Source organism: Juglans regia, chromosome 16 (assembly GCF_001411555.2).
Source record: "Juglans regia cultivar Chandler chromosome 16, Walnut 2.0, whole genome shotgun sequence".
Classification (NCBI taxonomy): domain Eukaryota; kingdom Viridiplantae; phylum Streptophyta; class Magnoliopsida; order Fagales; family Juglandaceae; genus Juglans; species Juglans regia.
Genome location: NC_049916.1, coordinates 2,594,773 through 2,609,130, shown reverse-complemented (window position 1 = coordinate 2,609,130; position 14,358 = coordinate 2,594,773). Strand labels below are relative to the sequence as shown.

The 14,358-nt window shown below is 34.6% G+C and overlaps 2 non-coding genes across 2 annotated transcripts; both read right to left on the bottom strand.

The window, feature by feature from the left end:
- Positions 1–3,056: 3,056 nt before the first annotated feature.
- TRNAN-GUU lies at positions 3,057–3,130 on the bottom strand. Its single transcript has one exon. It is a non-coding gene; the product is annotated as a tRNA-Asn (tRNA).
- A 5,403-nt stretch (positions 3,131–8,533) lies between these two features.
- On the bottom strand, positions 8,534–8,607 carry TRNAN-GUU. The gene has a single exon. It is a non-coding gene; the product is annotated as a tRNA-Asn (tRNA).
- Between the last annotated feature and the right edge of the window lie 5,751 nt (positions 8,608–14,358).

Genomic DNA, 14,358 nt, shown 5'->3' with positions numbered 1-14,358 from the left:
GCTACTCTACCGCCCCAACTTGACCGCTGGGCATACCGTCCAGCGTAAAAAGTTTTTTTTTTTTCACATTTTTTTAACATATTTAAATACATTTAAAAAATAAAAAAAATACACAAATACATTTAAAATCACTTCCTTAATTACTAAATAAAAAAAAAAATTTTGACCAGCGGTTAAATAGAAGTGTCAAACAAAGTAGGCATAGTAGTGTTTTCCTTTTTCCATTACTTCTCTCTTTCCCACTGACTTTCCCTGATTTTTCCGTCTCTTGTCCTATCCTTGTCCCCTTATCCTCCCCTCTCACATCCTTTATGATGAAACCCCTCATTTAAGCTAGGATGCCAATTGGGACAGGGATACTTTACCCCTTCATTCCAAAATTTGGATTGGAATTTAAGATAACTAATGAGAGTGCTAAGCTGACAACCTGCGAATATTTTATAAGTAACATTTTCGTTGCAGCTTTTGACACTTTCTAGATTGCAAGGAATAAAGATAAAATTCAAAAACTTTGGTGTAGTCTTAGTTATGTTATTGCTCAATTATTTTTTTACTCTTATATTTTACGTTCATTTTTCCTTTGCTCCAAGGGAATATTAAGGACCGAGTCAGCTTATTATTATTTTATCGGGCCAGGACTAAGTCTACAAATAATGTTTAATTTGGATGATTATTTGAAGTATGGCAATGCATTGCTACCAACTTACCAAGTAATTGGAATGGTTCAACATTTTGACTTTAACTGTATGTATAGTATACATATGGCCGATCGAGCAGGGGCAAGAGGAAATGGAAAGGATAGTAGTGCCGATCGAAGAAATGGTGGGGTTCATGATCAGTTCCTTTAAACGGGCATCAATTCTACTAATAGTCTTGATTGCCTCCGTCCTACTAATAATCTTGATTGCCTCCATCTATGATCTTATGCCAATGGTTTTGATTGATTCAGGTTAGTTCTTCATCATTTTATTTATATATATAATGGATTTCGTGCATCGATCTTTAATTAATTTATTTCTGTTAATTGTTTCTTTGGACAACATCGATCATACCCATGCATAAGCAGATAAGCTGGCGGCCAGGGAAATTAATTGCTTGTTTTTTGCGTTTTTCTTTTCTTCCAAATTAATGGATCATTAAATTAATTTCTCAATATTTAAGAAAAAAAGTGACGATACCTTCTTGATCTAGTCCAGGACATTTTACAATTTATATGAGCAATTTCGAATAGTTCCATGCAGTAGTATTTTGCTAATTTAATAAAAAATATATATATATATATATAAAAGCATATTTCTCTTTTCCAGTACTACTCGAAACAGATATGTAAACAGTTAAGAACTTGAGATAATCACTAGACAAACAAATTCCATGTTTTTCTCTTCTACTTTTATTTATGCAAAGCTGTGAATTAAGTCCCCATTAGTTGCACAGATGAGATGAAATGAGAATTATATAAATGTAATAAAATAATTTAAAAATAATAATGAAATAGTTTAAATTTTATAGGATTTTAAGAAATGAGAGGAAAAAAAAATTGAATAAAAATATTATAAAGTTAAAATATTGTTAGAATATAACTTTTTAATATTATTTTGTGTAGAAATTTGAAAATTTTGAATTGTTTTTTATATTTGGTTTCAAAGTTTGGAAAAATTGTAATGATAAGATAATAATTAGATGAAAAATTTAAAAATTTATAATTGAAAATATTTGTATTTGAATGGTGTTTAGATGTTGAGATTAAATTATATAGAATGAGATGGTTTGTGAAACAAAATGGAACTTAATATTTTTCTCTTGGCATTTAATTAAACGAATGCATTTTGTTAGGGGTGCGGGGTAGCCTCCACCCCGCATGGGGTGGGGGGTGGGGTTTTCATCCCCATCCCCCGCCCTCGCATCTTAGGGGTGGGATACCCCGCCTCGGTAGGCAGGGTGTGAGGCGGATTGGGAATCCATCCCGCCTCATGTCTACTTAAAAAATAGACTACATTCCATTAGATTTAAAAATTATTCATAAGTTCAAAAGAGATTAAAAATATATTTTTAGACCCAAATTATAATATATATATATATATATACATGTAAGCACCATCCCTAGATTTTGTTACTTGTGTCATTCATTATGTTGTGTCGATCGGCAGCACAAAAAAATAAGTGCTTGTAGCAATTAAGCTGATACAAGGACGGCTGCATGTAGGTTCATATAATATATTTTATATACTACTAGAGATGATCAGATTGGTATATATTGATATAGTATATGTATCTAAGATTTCCTCCTAATGATTAACATGATTTTGACCAGCAGATCAAAAAGTGATCAGGAATGTTATGCGGAGAGTTAATCCCAGCCCCCCTCCTCCTCCGACAATAGACGGGGCTAAAACTTTCATAGGCCCAGCTCCACCACTAGCTCCCAACTAGCTGCTAGTTCAGCATGCATTTGTACCATAAAATCTGAAACCACATTATTCATATTTCAAGATATATGGCAGGCTGGCTGATTTATTATTTCTAAGGTCATTAAAGCATTGAAAATTGTAACTATAGTTTTATAAATTATGTAAAAGATAATTTATGTGATCCTGTTTGTTCGAATATTGGTCCCTGTGGATGGATATGGGAAAAGAAAGGCAGAAATTTAAGAGTGAATGCTACGTATACCTTTGCGGAAGACCTCGAAGAGAAGATGAGTTTTTTATGATCTTATTGAGAAGTAGCGCTATGAGTTACGTTCTGTTTGGATGGTAAAAGTGTTTTATCTCATCTCAATTTATTATTATAATTTTTTCAAATTTTTACATAAAATATAATAAAAAATTTAATTTTTTAAAATTTTAAAATAAAAATAATATTTTATTCAACTTTTAAATAAAATCATCTCATCTGATCATCAAATGCTGAAGTGGCTTGAACATTATCTACCTTCGAAAATCTAAGGTCATTTTCTGGGTACAAAATGACAGTAGTGTGAAATAAGAGACCATTACTGTCCTTGGACCATGCAAAACTCGTGGGTACAAAATCTTAATGTAGAATTTGGTCATTAACGCTAGAAGGAGGGCTTGAACCTCCGACCTTGTGGTTAACAGCCACACGCTCTAACCAACTGAGCTATTCCAGCCGCTGTTGGATTTAAGTTCTTATCATATAATCCTTGTATTATTGATTCGTTGATATAGTTATAAACAGATGAAGATACGAAGAGTGATGCTATATATAATTTTAATAATATACTCTCTTTAGAAAAAGTAGTGGATAAATATAGGATTCATATAAAAATAAATAAATATTTAATGATAAATTCTATTCTTTTTCAAAGGGAGTACGTAAGATTTGTCTCCTTAAAATTATATCTAACATTATTATATTCAAAATGACATATTTATCGATTTTCTCTAATCAATTATAAAAAAAGTAATTTTATTTGTAAATGATGCATTCTCGATCTATGTCACTAATATAACAAAAGCTAGTTTAAAAAAAATTAATTTTCTTTTCAGTTTCATCATATGTCAACACTCAACATTATAAATAATGTGTGCTCATTATTGACTAAGAGTTGGTTTGGTTATACAAAATTAAACTATCTCATCTTTTTTTATATATATAAAATATAATAAATAATTTAGTTTTTTTAAATTCTAAAATAAAAATAATATTATAATAATATTTTATTTTATTTTTAATAAAATATATCATCTCATCTCATATGAACTATGTAACTAAACCAGGCCTAACAATCATCATTCTAACCGGTGGGACCAAAAGTTCCCTCTCGTTGATGAGCCAAGCTCGCACACTACAAAGGCCCAGGAGCCTAATAGAGCAAGCCCATAACGATTGGCCTCAACTAGCCAACTTAGGTTGACAATCGTAAGCCTCAAATCATCCAGCATAATCAACGGATAGGATAATCACGCAACCACCCCCCCTGCCCCCCCGGCGGCGAACCCAATTTGAATGAAGCGATTGGGTTGTTATACGAGCCTGAGCAAGCCCTCCCCTACTCTATATATACGGGAGGAAATTCACAATCGAGGTAACTGGATTTTGAGTCTTGGATTCACAAAAAGATCCTACAAGTAATTTGACTTAGACAATGGAGGCGTTTAATACCTTTCAGGCCTTCTTTGGTTCTTCTGGTGTAGGTTCACTAAGGGTGTTATAGGGGTGAGAAACACGTCAACAACAGTTGGTGCCATCTGGGAGATCTCTGCAATTCAAGTGCCTTCTGCATGCCTACGACAACACGCTCTCACACTCTCACGAGACTATGAACATGGACGGAAGACTAGCGGAAATGGAAGAAAGATTGAGAAGAATGACAACGAAAATGGAGACTCTTTAGCACGAGAACGGGGCCCTATACATAAGAACGACACCTTGGGGGAAGACGTCGTGCCAAACCATGTTGATAGAACAAAGACAGAGTCGTAGAGCACGGGCAAGCCCCTTGGCAACAATGATGAGAAGAAGAAAATGCACCACAATTTACGAAGCCTCACAGACAAGTATGAGGAAATGACCTAGAAGATAGGCGCATCCTCGTCCGTCAACCAACTGCTCACTAGCATTGACCTACCATGTAGTGTAGAGTTTGTAGCAATACCACGCTCGCTGAAGTTTAAGGTTCCACTAGTCGAGATTTACAACGAATCCAAGTATCTCATCGAACATCTGGAAACGTTCAAAGCCCACATGACACTCCAAGATTTTCCCGGGGAGATCGCATGTCGGACATTCTCTTTAACTCTGAAAGGAGCTACCCGAGGATGGTTCAGAGTGCTACAACTGGGCTTCATAAATAGTTTTGAGGAGTTAGGTAGGCAGCTCTTGACCTAGTTTATGGAAAGTATAAGGAGAAGGAGGCCAGGAGGCCTACTACGTATCTCTTCACTATGAAGCAAAGGAAGGATGAAAACCTGAAGGCTTACCTTGCTCTTTTTTAACAAGGAACGAATTATGGCTGACGAAAAAGATGAAAAGATCACATTAACGGCCTTACTGGGAGGAATTTGGCCTATAAACCTTTTCATGACAGAGCTAACCAAGAAGACCCCAACTACTTTGTGCAAATTCATGGATAGGGCAGACAACATTATCAATGTAGAGGACACGCTTCAGGCCTTGACCGCACCAAGAAAGTCGGAGGTGGAGCAATTAAAGGACTGAGTAAAGAAAGGCGACTAGGGAAGAGATCGAGAAAAGGGATCCAAGGGGGCAAAAAAGAACCCGCACGAAAGAAGGCGAGAAATAGGCATTCTAGAGTGAATGATGAATCCCAGGGTCCAATAATCCAACATGAATGTCTAGTACAGGATCGAGGAACCAATTCAAAAAAACAACGGACGTGCTCAAAGGATCCAACTTTTTTGCACCTATCACAATGTAGGGGCATCAAACGGAAGACTGCCACAAGGATGTGCTCAAAGGACGTGCTCAAGTGTCTAGCCACTTGGAATTCCTCACCCTCCAAGCCACCTGGCAAAAAGAGACAAGATCGAGAGTGAAGGCTCCGAAGAAGTGAAAGCCCGAGAGGGAAAAGAACCCCGAGAAAACACCACCGAGCCCTTTGCCAAGGTCAAGATTAGAATAATGCTCATCTTGGAGAAATCCGCATCATCGCTGGAGGATTTGTTGGAGGCAGCCCATCCTCCTTTGGACGAAAAGCCTATGCTTGCAAGGCCAGATACGAAGACGTTTTCAGCATCAGAAGGCCATGGAAACAACCAAAGTCACAGCCAACGACTATTATATCATTCGACGATGATGACTAGAAGGGAGTAATCTTCTTGCATGATGATGCATTGGTAATAGAGTTTTGCTACTTACAACCGACGGTGCGAAACCGCCTGGTAATCTGCTAATGTGGAATAAAGCGACATCAATAAAAAAAAAAAAAAACACAAACTGACAAAAGTAAGAAGAAAAACATGATATTCTTTTAGTTATTGGTTTTGCTTATTATTTATATTGTTCTCCTTTTTTTTTCTTCTCCGAAGGTATTCCTTGAAGCTCGGAAGACAATGGAAGCCAGAGAGACAAATGGGTATTCCTTCCTAGTTACAGTCGGCAGTTTGAGAGGAAAGAAAAGCAGAGCCACTCCTTACCACTTCTCTACTATCCAGCTGACTTTTTTTTCCCTTCTGCCTTTTGCAGTAGGAATGCCGTCTCAGACCCACATCACCCAAAACAATCTCGTCCCTCTCTCAAAGCACCTCCTTACATTTCTTCATTGGAAACCATTTCCCCAGGCAAGGGATCAGAGGACCATTTCTCCAGGCAAAACCATTTCTCCAGCCAACAAAACCATTTATCTTCCTCTCTTTCTTCATCATTATATATAAATCCTGGAATACCATTTGCGCATATATCACAAAAGAAGATAAGGCCCTAAGTGCATGGGGAGAGCATACGGTACAGCAGAAATTTTAAGAAAATTAAAGGAAAAAAAAGGACTGGTTTGAGTTTTATTTTTTATTTTTAATAAGTACTGGTTTGATGTTTATGAAGATGAAGCACTCATGGCAAAGAAAGTTAACAACCCAGCAAAATTTAAGGAGGCATTTGAGGAAGCATTTTTTTTTTATCTTTTGGTTTTCTTTAGCTTTTGAAATTTGAAGAGGGAGGGGAATTTTGAAGATGTAGCATTCAATCTCTCTCTGGGCTTTTGCCATAGCAGAGCATAAAATAAACAAAAAGTAAATGATTGATGATATTCCTTGAAGGTGGGAAGACGAAGGCTGTGAGTTGGGGAAGACTATTCTACGGAGAAGACGAAGCATGATTTGGGGGGAGGGAGGATTTGGCTTGTTTTCTGGTTTGTGGGGAATGAAAACGCACCGTTTTCAATTTATGTCCACATGGGATACGGTTACGCAGCGGTTCCTCCCCTCGGTTGTAACTAGCATTTTTGTTGGTAATAACTCTGTTGGTAGCCAACCACACCACACGAAGAATACTAGTCGATAACGGCAGTTTGACTGACATCCTCTTTTGGGATGCTTTCATGAAGATGGGGATAAACCAAAACAGACTGCATCCAATGCCCACCCCTTGAAAGGGTTCTCAGGAGAAGCGGTGCAACTTGTTGGATCCACCGCCTTGCCAGTATCAGCAGGGTTAAGCCCATATACTGCCACCACAATGGCATATTTCTTGGTATTCAAAACCCATTCGTCTTACAACGCCATTATTGGGCGACCGATCCTAAATGCCCTAAAGGCCATTACCTCTATGTATCATCTAAAGATGAAATTTCCAATAGAAGCAAGCGCTAGGGAGGTGTACAACAAGCAAGTGCTCACCAGAGAATGTTATGTACAGGAGCTCAAAGGTAGAGAATGTGATGTCAGAATGACCGAGTTTCCCGCTTTGGGCCACCAAAACCCGCCCCTCCCCCTGAGATATTTGTACACGAGGTAGATACACAGGATGAAGGCGCCCTAAAACAGGGCGAAGTCAATGAGCCTCTTGAACTAATTACTCTGAACACAACGCACCTGGAGGCCAAAGTAAGGATTGAGACCAAAATGGGAGGTGACAAGAGGCAGCGGCTCAAGCAGCTATTGAACTCCAAACTATTAAGAGTTTTGCACTTTGTATATCAAATTATCAAAATTAACACATTATGTACAGGGGCTCAAAGATAGAGAAAGGGATGTTAGAATGACCGAGTTTCCCGCTTTGGACGACCAAAACCTACCCCTCCCCGTGATATCTTTGTACACGAGATAGATACACAGGATGAAGGCACCCTAAAACAGGGCGCAGATGATGAGCCTCTTGAACTAATTACTCTCAACCCAACACACCCGAAGGCCACAATGAGGATTGGGACCAAAATGGGAGGTGACAAGAGGCAGCGGCTCAAGCAGCTACTGAACTACAAACTATTAAGAGTTTTGCACTTTGTATATCAAATTATCAAAATTGTCGAAATTTTACATTTTGCACCATTGTTCAATCCCGACCCCTAAGATGGATGAAAATTAGAAGATATGATGCGATCTTAACTGTCAGATCTTAATTAATGGTGCAAAGTATCATTTTCTTATACTTTGAAGTTATAACAATGTGTCAATTCTGATCATTTAGGATGTACAGTGCAAATCTATCATAGTTGGCCGATGAAAAGTGTATTTCTCCCTTTTCTTTTTTAAAGAGCACATTATATATATATATATATATATATTTTTTTTTTTTTTTTGCGACTCATATATAATACTATAATTAGTATTATGATTACCAATAACTAAAAATCTTCCAAATTATGATCATAGCAATATATATATACAAACAGAATATTCATTGGTGTGATAATATAAAGTTATAATTTGATCGAACTAGCTACATTAATCTCGAGAAAAAAATATCTTATTGAGAAGTAGCAGAGCACTATGAGGTAATTAATTGAAGTGGCTTGAACACTATCTACCTTCGAAAATCTAAGGTCATTTCCTGGGTGCAAAATGAATTTGGTGTTTATAATATTGAGAAAAAAGGGCTCACATTATTTGGGATCCGCTAGAAGGAGGGCTTGAACCTCCGACCTTGTGGTTAACAGCCACACGCTCTAACCAACTGAGCTATTCCAGCCGCTGTTGGATTCAATTCTTATTCTAAAGCTCTTGTATTATTTGTTGTTGATTTCCACGTGCTTTAATAGCTATAATTAGATGAAGATATATAAAATAATACTATATACAATTTTAGAATATGCAAACTTCATATACCTTCTTTAAAAAAAAAGATATATATATGAGATCTATATAAAAATTTAATTTGATGGACCCTATTCTTTTTCAAATAAGATACGCGAGATTTGTACACCTTAAAATTATATATAACATTATTTATAAGAAATGACATATTTATCAATTTTTCTAATCAATTATAAAAATAAAAATAAAAATTAATTTTTGGCAAGTCACTGAAATGACACATTCTCCATCTATGTCACTAATATAACAAAAGGTGGTTTACAAAAAAAAATTAAAAATTGAATTTTTCTTTTTCTTTTTCTTTTTCAATTTTAGCATATATGAACAGTATAAATGATGTGTACTCACTATTGACTTGTAAATAACTTATAAATATATATATATATATATATATTATATATATGATTTAATCATTCGAACTATATATAATTCAGCATTTTGTCCATAGGAACAGCTTGCAGATCAAGGCCTGGCCTGACAAATTAAGAAAAGCTATTTGACCAAAAACCAGAGTTAGCAATGCCTGAAAATGACAACGCAGCAGTATCATCATATCAAATAAATATGGATAGGTATATCCCTCTGAGTATGATGCGCCAAATCAAAGATGACAAAATCACTCAAAGACAAGAAAAGAAGCAACTGGGTGTCCCACCAAAAGCAGCCCTAATCTCTAGACAGCTCCTTGAAAAGAGAATTTCATGACCAAATCACTCTGATATTTTGGCAATGTATGACTATTGAGGCCGATAGTTAAAAAAAAAAGAAAAAAAGGTGCATATATATTAATGTTAAATCGAATATGGTCAGCATTAATTCATTCAAATGTATATGGATATCCAAATAAAAATAAATTAAAATATAAATAACTTGGATAAATATCTAAATAGTAAAGATACCTAATATAAATTACCATAAAATAGAACTTTTTTATTTGCGAGCTAACTAATTAATACATGAAGTGTATTATTAATGTGAAAGCATCAATAAATTGAAAAGAAAATGTGTTCACATTCGAGTTTTATATCTAGAATATTAAGGTCTTGTTTGGTTATGTAGTTCAGATAAAATAAGATGAGATGTTTTGTTAAAAGTTGAATAAAATATTATTATAATATTATTTTATTTTGTAATTTGAAAAAGTTGATTTTTTTATAATATTTTATGTGAAAATTTAAAAAAATTATAATAATTATATGATATAAGATGAGATAGTATTTTGTGTAATCAAAACTTTTAAAAGTATTGGAAAAACAAAGGGAGGAAATCAGCACCCAAATGGGATCCAATGTGAAGGAGTGGCCGTGTGCAACTGGGGTTACGTGGAAGGGGGGCGGGGGGGGACAAAGGCATGCAGTACTGGAACTACTTTTGGTGCAAGCTGGAGACACACTTTGGAGTCTTTCACGCGACGCTCTTTGTCTGGCCATCCTGGGACACCAAGAAAATTAAAAATTAAAAAATTAAAATTTACTTTCTCCATATCTAGGATTTGATCCCCCACCATGCTCGCAATATTACACCGTCAAGTATCCAATGATTGATTTTTTTTTTTTTTTTTTTTAGTAATTCCTCCCCTACATATATGCTTTTGTGGTGGATTTTTCTTTATTTGAAGACGAAGTGTATAGGCTTCAACTTAATTAGAAAAATGATATTTAATACTCTATTTAATAACCATATTTGATAATTATTAATGAATTTAATTTTTTTCTTTTTAGTTAAAAAATGATTGTTGATCTTAAACATATATATTAGGCTTTGACATGCGATATATCTCATAAATAATTACCAAATTTGGATGGAAAATAGTCGAAATTGGTGTTAGGATTAAGTTAATACACAAAGTGCTAGCAAATAGGATGAAATGGGTGCTAAATGAGATCATTGCTGCTAATCAGAGTACCTTCTTTCCGAGAAGGCTTATCACGGATAACATTATGATTGCTTATGAACTACTGCATTGTATGAAGACAAGAAAGAATGGAGGCAAGGGTAGTATGGAAATCAAGTTAGATATGTACAAGACCTATGACAGAGTTGAATGATCTTTTTTAGAGGCAATGTTGAGAAGGCTAGGCTTTGGACTAAAAATAACCAAGCTGATTATGGAATGTGTAAGCTTAGTGAAGTACTAAGTGCTGATTAATGGGAGGCCAAGGAAGATGATTTCTCCTACAAGAGGTTTAAGGCAAGTGGATCTACTTTCTCCTTACCTTTTTATTATTTGTACTGAAGGTTTAAGCTAGCTTTTCAAAGAAGCAGAAACGATGGGAGAAATAAGGGGTATGACTATGGCAAGGGGGTACAAGTGTAAACCACTTTATGTTTGCTGATGATTGTGTTATACTCAGTAGAGCAAGGCATGAGGAATGAAAACATATACAAGAAATTCTGCGCAAATATGAAAAGGCCTCAGGGCAAACATTGAATAAACAAAAGACATCAGTTTTGTTTAGCTCAAATACAAGCAATGCTATCAAGAGGCAGATTGTTAATGAAGTTGGGACAGTGTCTTGTGAGAATTATGAAAAATACCTAGGATCACCAGCAGTTGTTGGGAGGGCAAAGTATACTACTTTTAGTAGTATAAAAGAGAGGGTGTGGCAAAGGATACAGAACTGGAAAATTTTTTTTCTTTCTAAAGTTGGGAAAAAGGTGCTTATTAAGGTAGTATTGCAGGCCATACCAACATACTCTATAAGTGTGTTCAGACTCCCACAAAAGCTTTGAAGGGATTTGGAGGCTATGTTTTCGAGATTTTGGTAGAGGAATAAACAAAATGAGAAGTGTATACATTGGTGGAGTTAGGATAAAATTAGCTATTCAAAAGCTATAGGAGGGACGAGATTTAGAAATATGGGGTTGTTTAATAAGGCAATGTTGGCTAAACAAGCGTGGAGACTAATGCAGTACCCTAATGCCTTAGTTGCTACTATTTTTTAAGAAAAATACTATAAATATATCTCTTATGCAGAGTCAAAGGTTGGAAGTGCATCCTCACTGATATGGAGAAGTGTCTGGTCAGCTAAGGAGGTGGTGATGAGGGGGCTAAGGTGGAGGGTGGAGAATGGAAATGAGATAAAAATATGGGGCTAGAAATGGTTGCCAACTCCTGTGTCCAATCTTCTATTAGCTTGTTGAATGTAGAATCTCGAGTAAGTGAGCTTATTGATGAAGAAAAAAGAGAATAGAAAGTTGAGCTTATTAATAGTATTTTTCAAAGGGAAGAAGTAGAAGTAATCTACTCTATTCCAATAAGCAGGATGGGAGGTGAGGATAAACTTTTTTGGGGTTTGACTAGACATGAGAAATTTACAGTAAGGAGTGCATATTATAGTGAGATGCTAAGATTGAATGAGAAAGAGGGAGAGACTTCAGAAGGGAAAATGGAGCAAAAACATTGGAAACAAATATAGGAACTGGACATACCAGGGGTTTGTAAAGTGGTAAACAATTCTTCTGGAAAGCAGTGAGCAATAATCTACATACAAGGGAAAATTTGTATATAAGGAGAGTGGTTGAGAACCCTGTGTCCGTTGTGCTTAAGTGAAATTGTCCCATGTACTATGGAGTTGTCCGGCTGCAGGGAATGTATGGGTAGAAAGAGGGAGTCCAGTGCATAAGTGGCAAGTAAATGGGAGAGACTTTAAGCAACTATAGGTGGAGATGTATGAATGCCTTACGAAGGATAAGCTAGAGTTAGTAGTGGTGATTATGGATAAAATATGGGGGAGAAGAAACACTTTCATATTTGAGAATAAATTTTCAAGCCCAAAGAGGGTAGTGTAGGGGGCAGTAGGAGGCTTGGAGGCTTATCAGGAGGCTAATAATAGAGTGAATGATGAGTTGAGAAGGGATGTTACTAATAGAGGAGAGCAGAAATGGAAGAAACCCGAAGGATTAATAAGTAAGAATTTTCTTACTTCTTTTAAATTGTTCATAAGCTTTTTTTTTTCTTTTTTTTAGAAAGAAGATGGTACCTCGATTTTATTGATAACCCTCACTTATAGAAGAGAAAAACCGTGGCTACAATCAAACACCTGGGTGATACAAATAAGCATAAAACCAAAACTCAGGTATCAAAAAACCTAATCAACCAACCAAAATAAAACATTGATCACTATTGTTCAAATTACAATAACAAAAACAGTACTAACCCTAGAAACAAACCAACACCTACAAGAAAGAGCACACAAACAAATAATAATATTCAATGAATAAAAAAGCCATAGTAAACCAAATTTACCAAGGACAAATCTACGAGATACAAAGATAAGGAAACCAAACTGGGTTGGCATATCACTTTCATCTACCCAATCCCTATTTAAACCTCATGCACCATTCTTAGAGCACTAACATTAGTTTTTCTATATACATCTTCAAAATCACATATTTTGAAGATTGATTTTACATATCAAGAAAAACCCCACATGAGATTATGCATTTTTTAACCAAATAATAATAAAATATTATTATTTTTAATTTTTTCTCTTAAAATTATTATTTTTTTATATATTTTACAATTAGCACCATGTGCTCAAAAATAAAAATTCCATATATCTAAACATTACCAAATTCATATATTAAAATGACCAATTTTATCAATAAATATTAATATGTACTAAAAAACACTTTGTATCATCAACTTAATACAAATTTCATATATTAAAATCATCTTGATACATATTCCACAAAGTTGATTTTAATGGGTAGGAGAGAGAAAAAACATGAAAAATAATGTTTGAAGAGTTAATAGTGTTTCTTCAAACTTGAAAAATCATTATTCATAGCTATGTAAAAATTTAGAAATGCATAAGTCAATGTATATGAATTTAAAGACGTATTATGCAAATATGAAAATAAAGATAAAGATAAATAAGTCATTGCTAGTGCTCTTAACAAGAAAATCAATCACAATATTACCTTCATGAAAGATACGACGAATACGATATTCCATGCATATAAGATCAGTAGAAACATTAATATTCGTTTTTATCTTATTTAAGATAATTAATCTCATTATAAAATTAAAAAATATTATAAAAAATAAATACAAAAATATACGAGTTTATAAGAGCTCATGATGTAAGTACATATAGCTATGTCTATACGAGTTTTGGTTCCTAATTTTTTTGTTCAACCGTAGTTTATTTCCTAAACTAACTAAACTATGTTAAAAAAAAAAAAAAACCAGATATTGCGTGTCCTAGAAATGAATATGTTAAGAATATAATACAAATAATTAAATCTATATCTTTCTATCATCTTTAATTTTTAGAATAAGTGGTGATTTCATATGGTATCAGAGCAAGGTCTTGAGTTGAAACATTGACTCACACTCTACAGTCTATCCTATTTAATTAAATATTCAACGTGTTGAGCTACCTATTGAGTGAAAGTCTAGTCCACACGTGAGAATAAGTGTTAAGAATATAATACTAATAATTAAATAGCTTTTGAAATAAGTGATAATTTGACAGGATATTCTATGATAACGTTAGATAATTAAGAACTGGAAAATTCTAAATATAAGTCCCACATCCTGCACACCCACTTAAAAATATGTGATTTTATTTTTTTATCCTCATATTTTATATTGAGGTTTCTGTATAGCACAACTCTT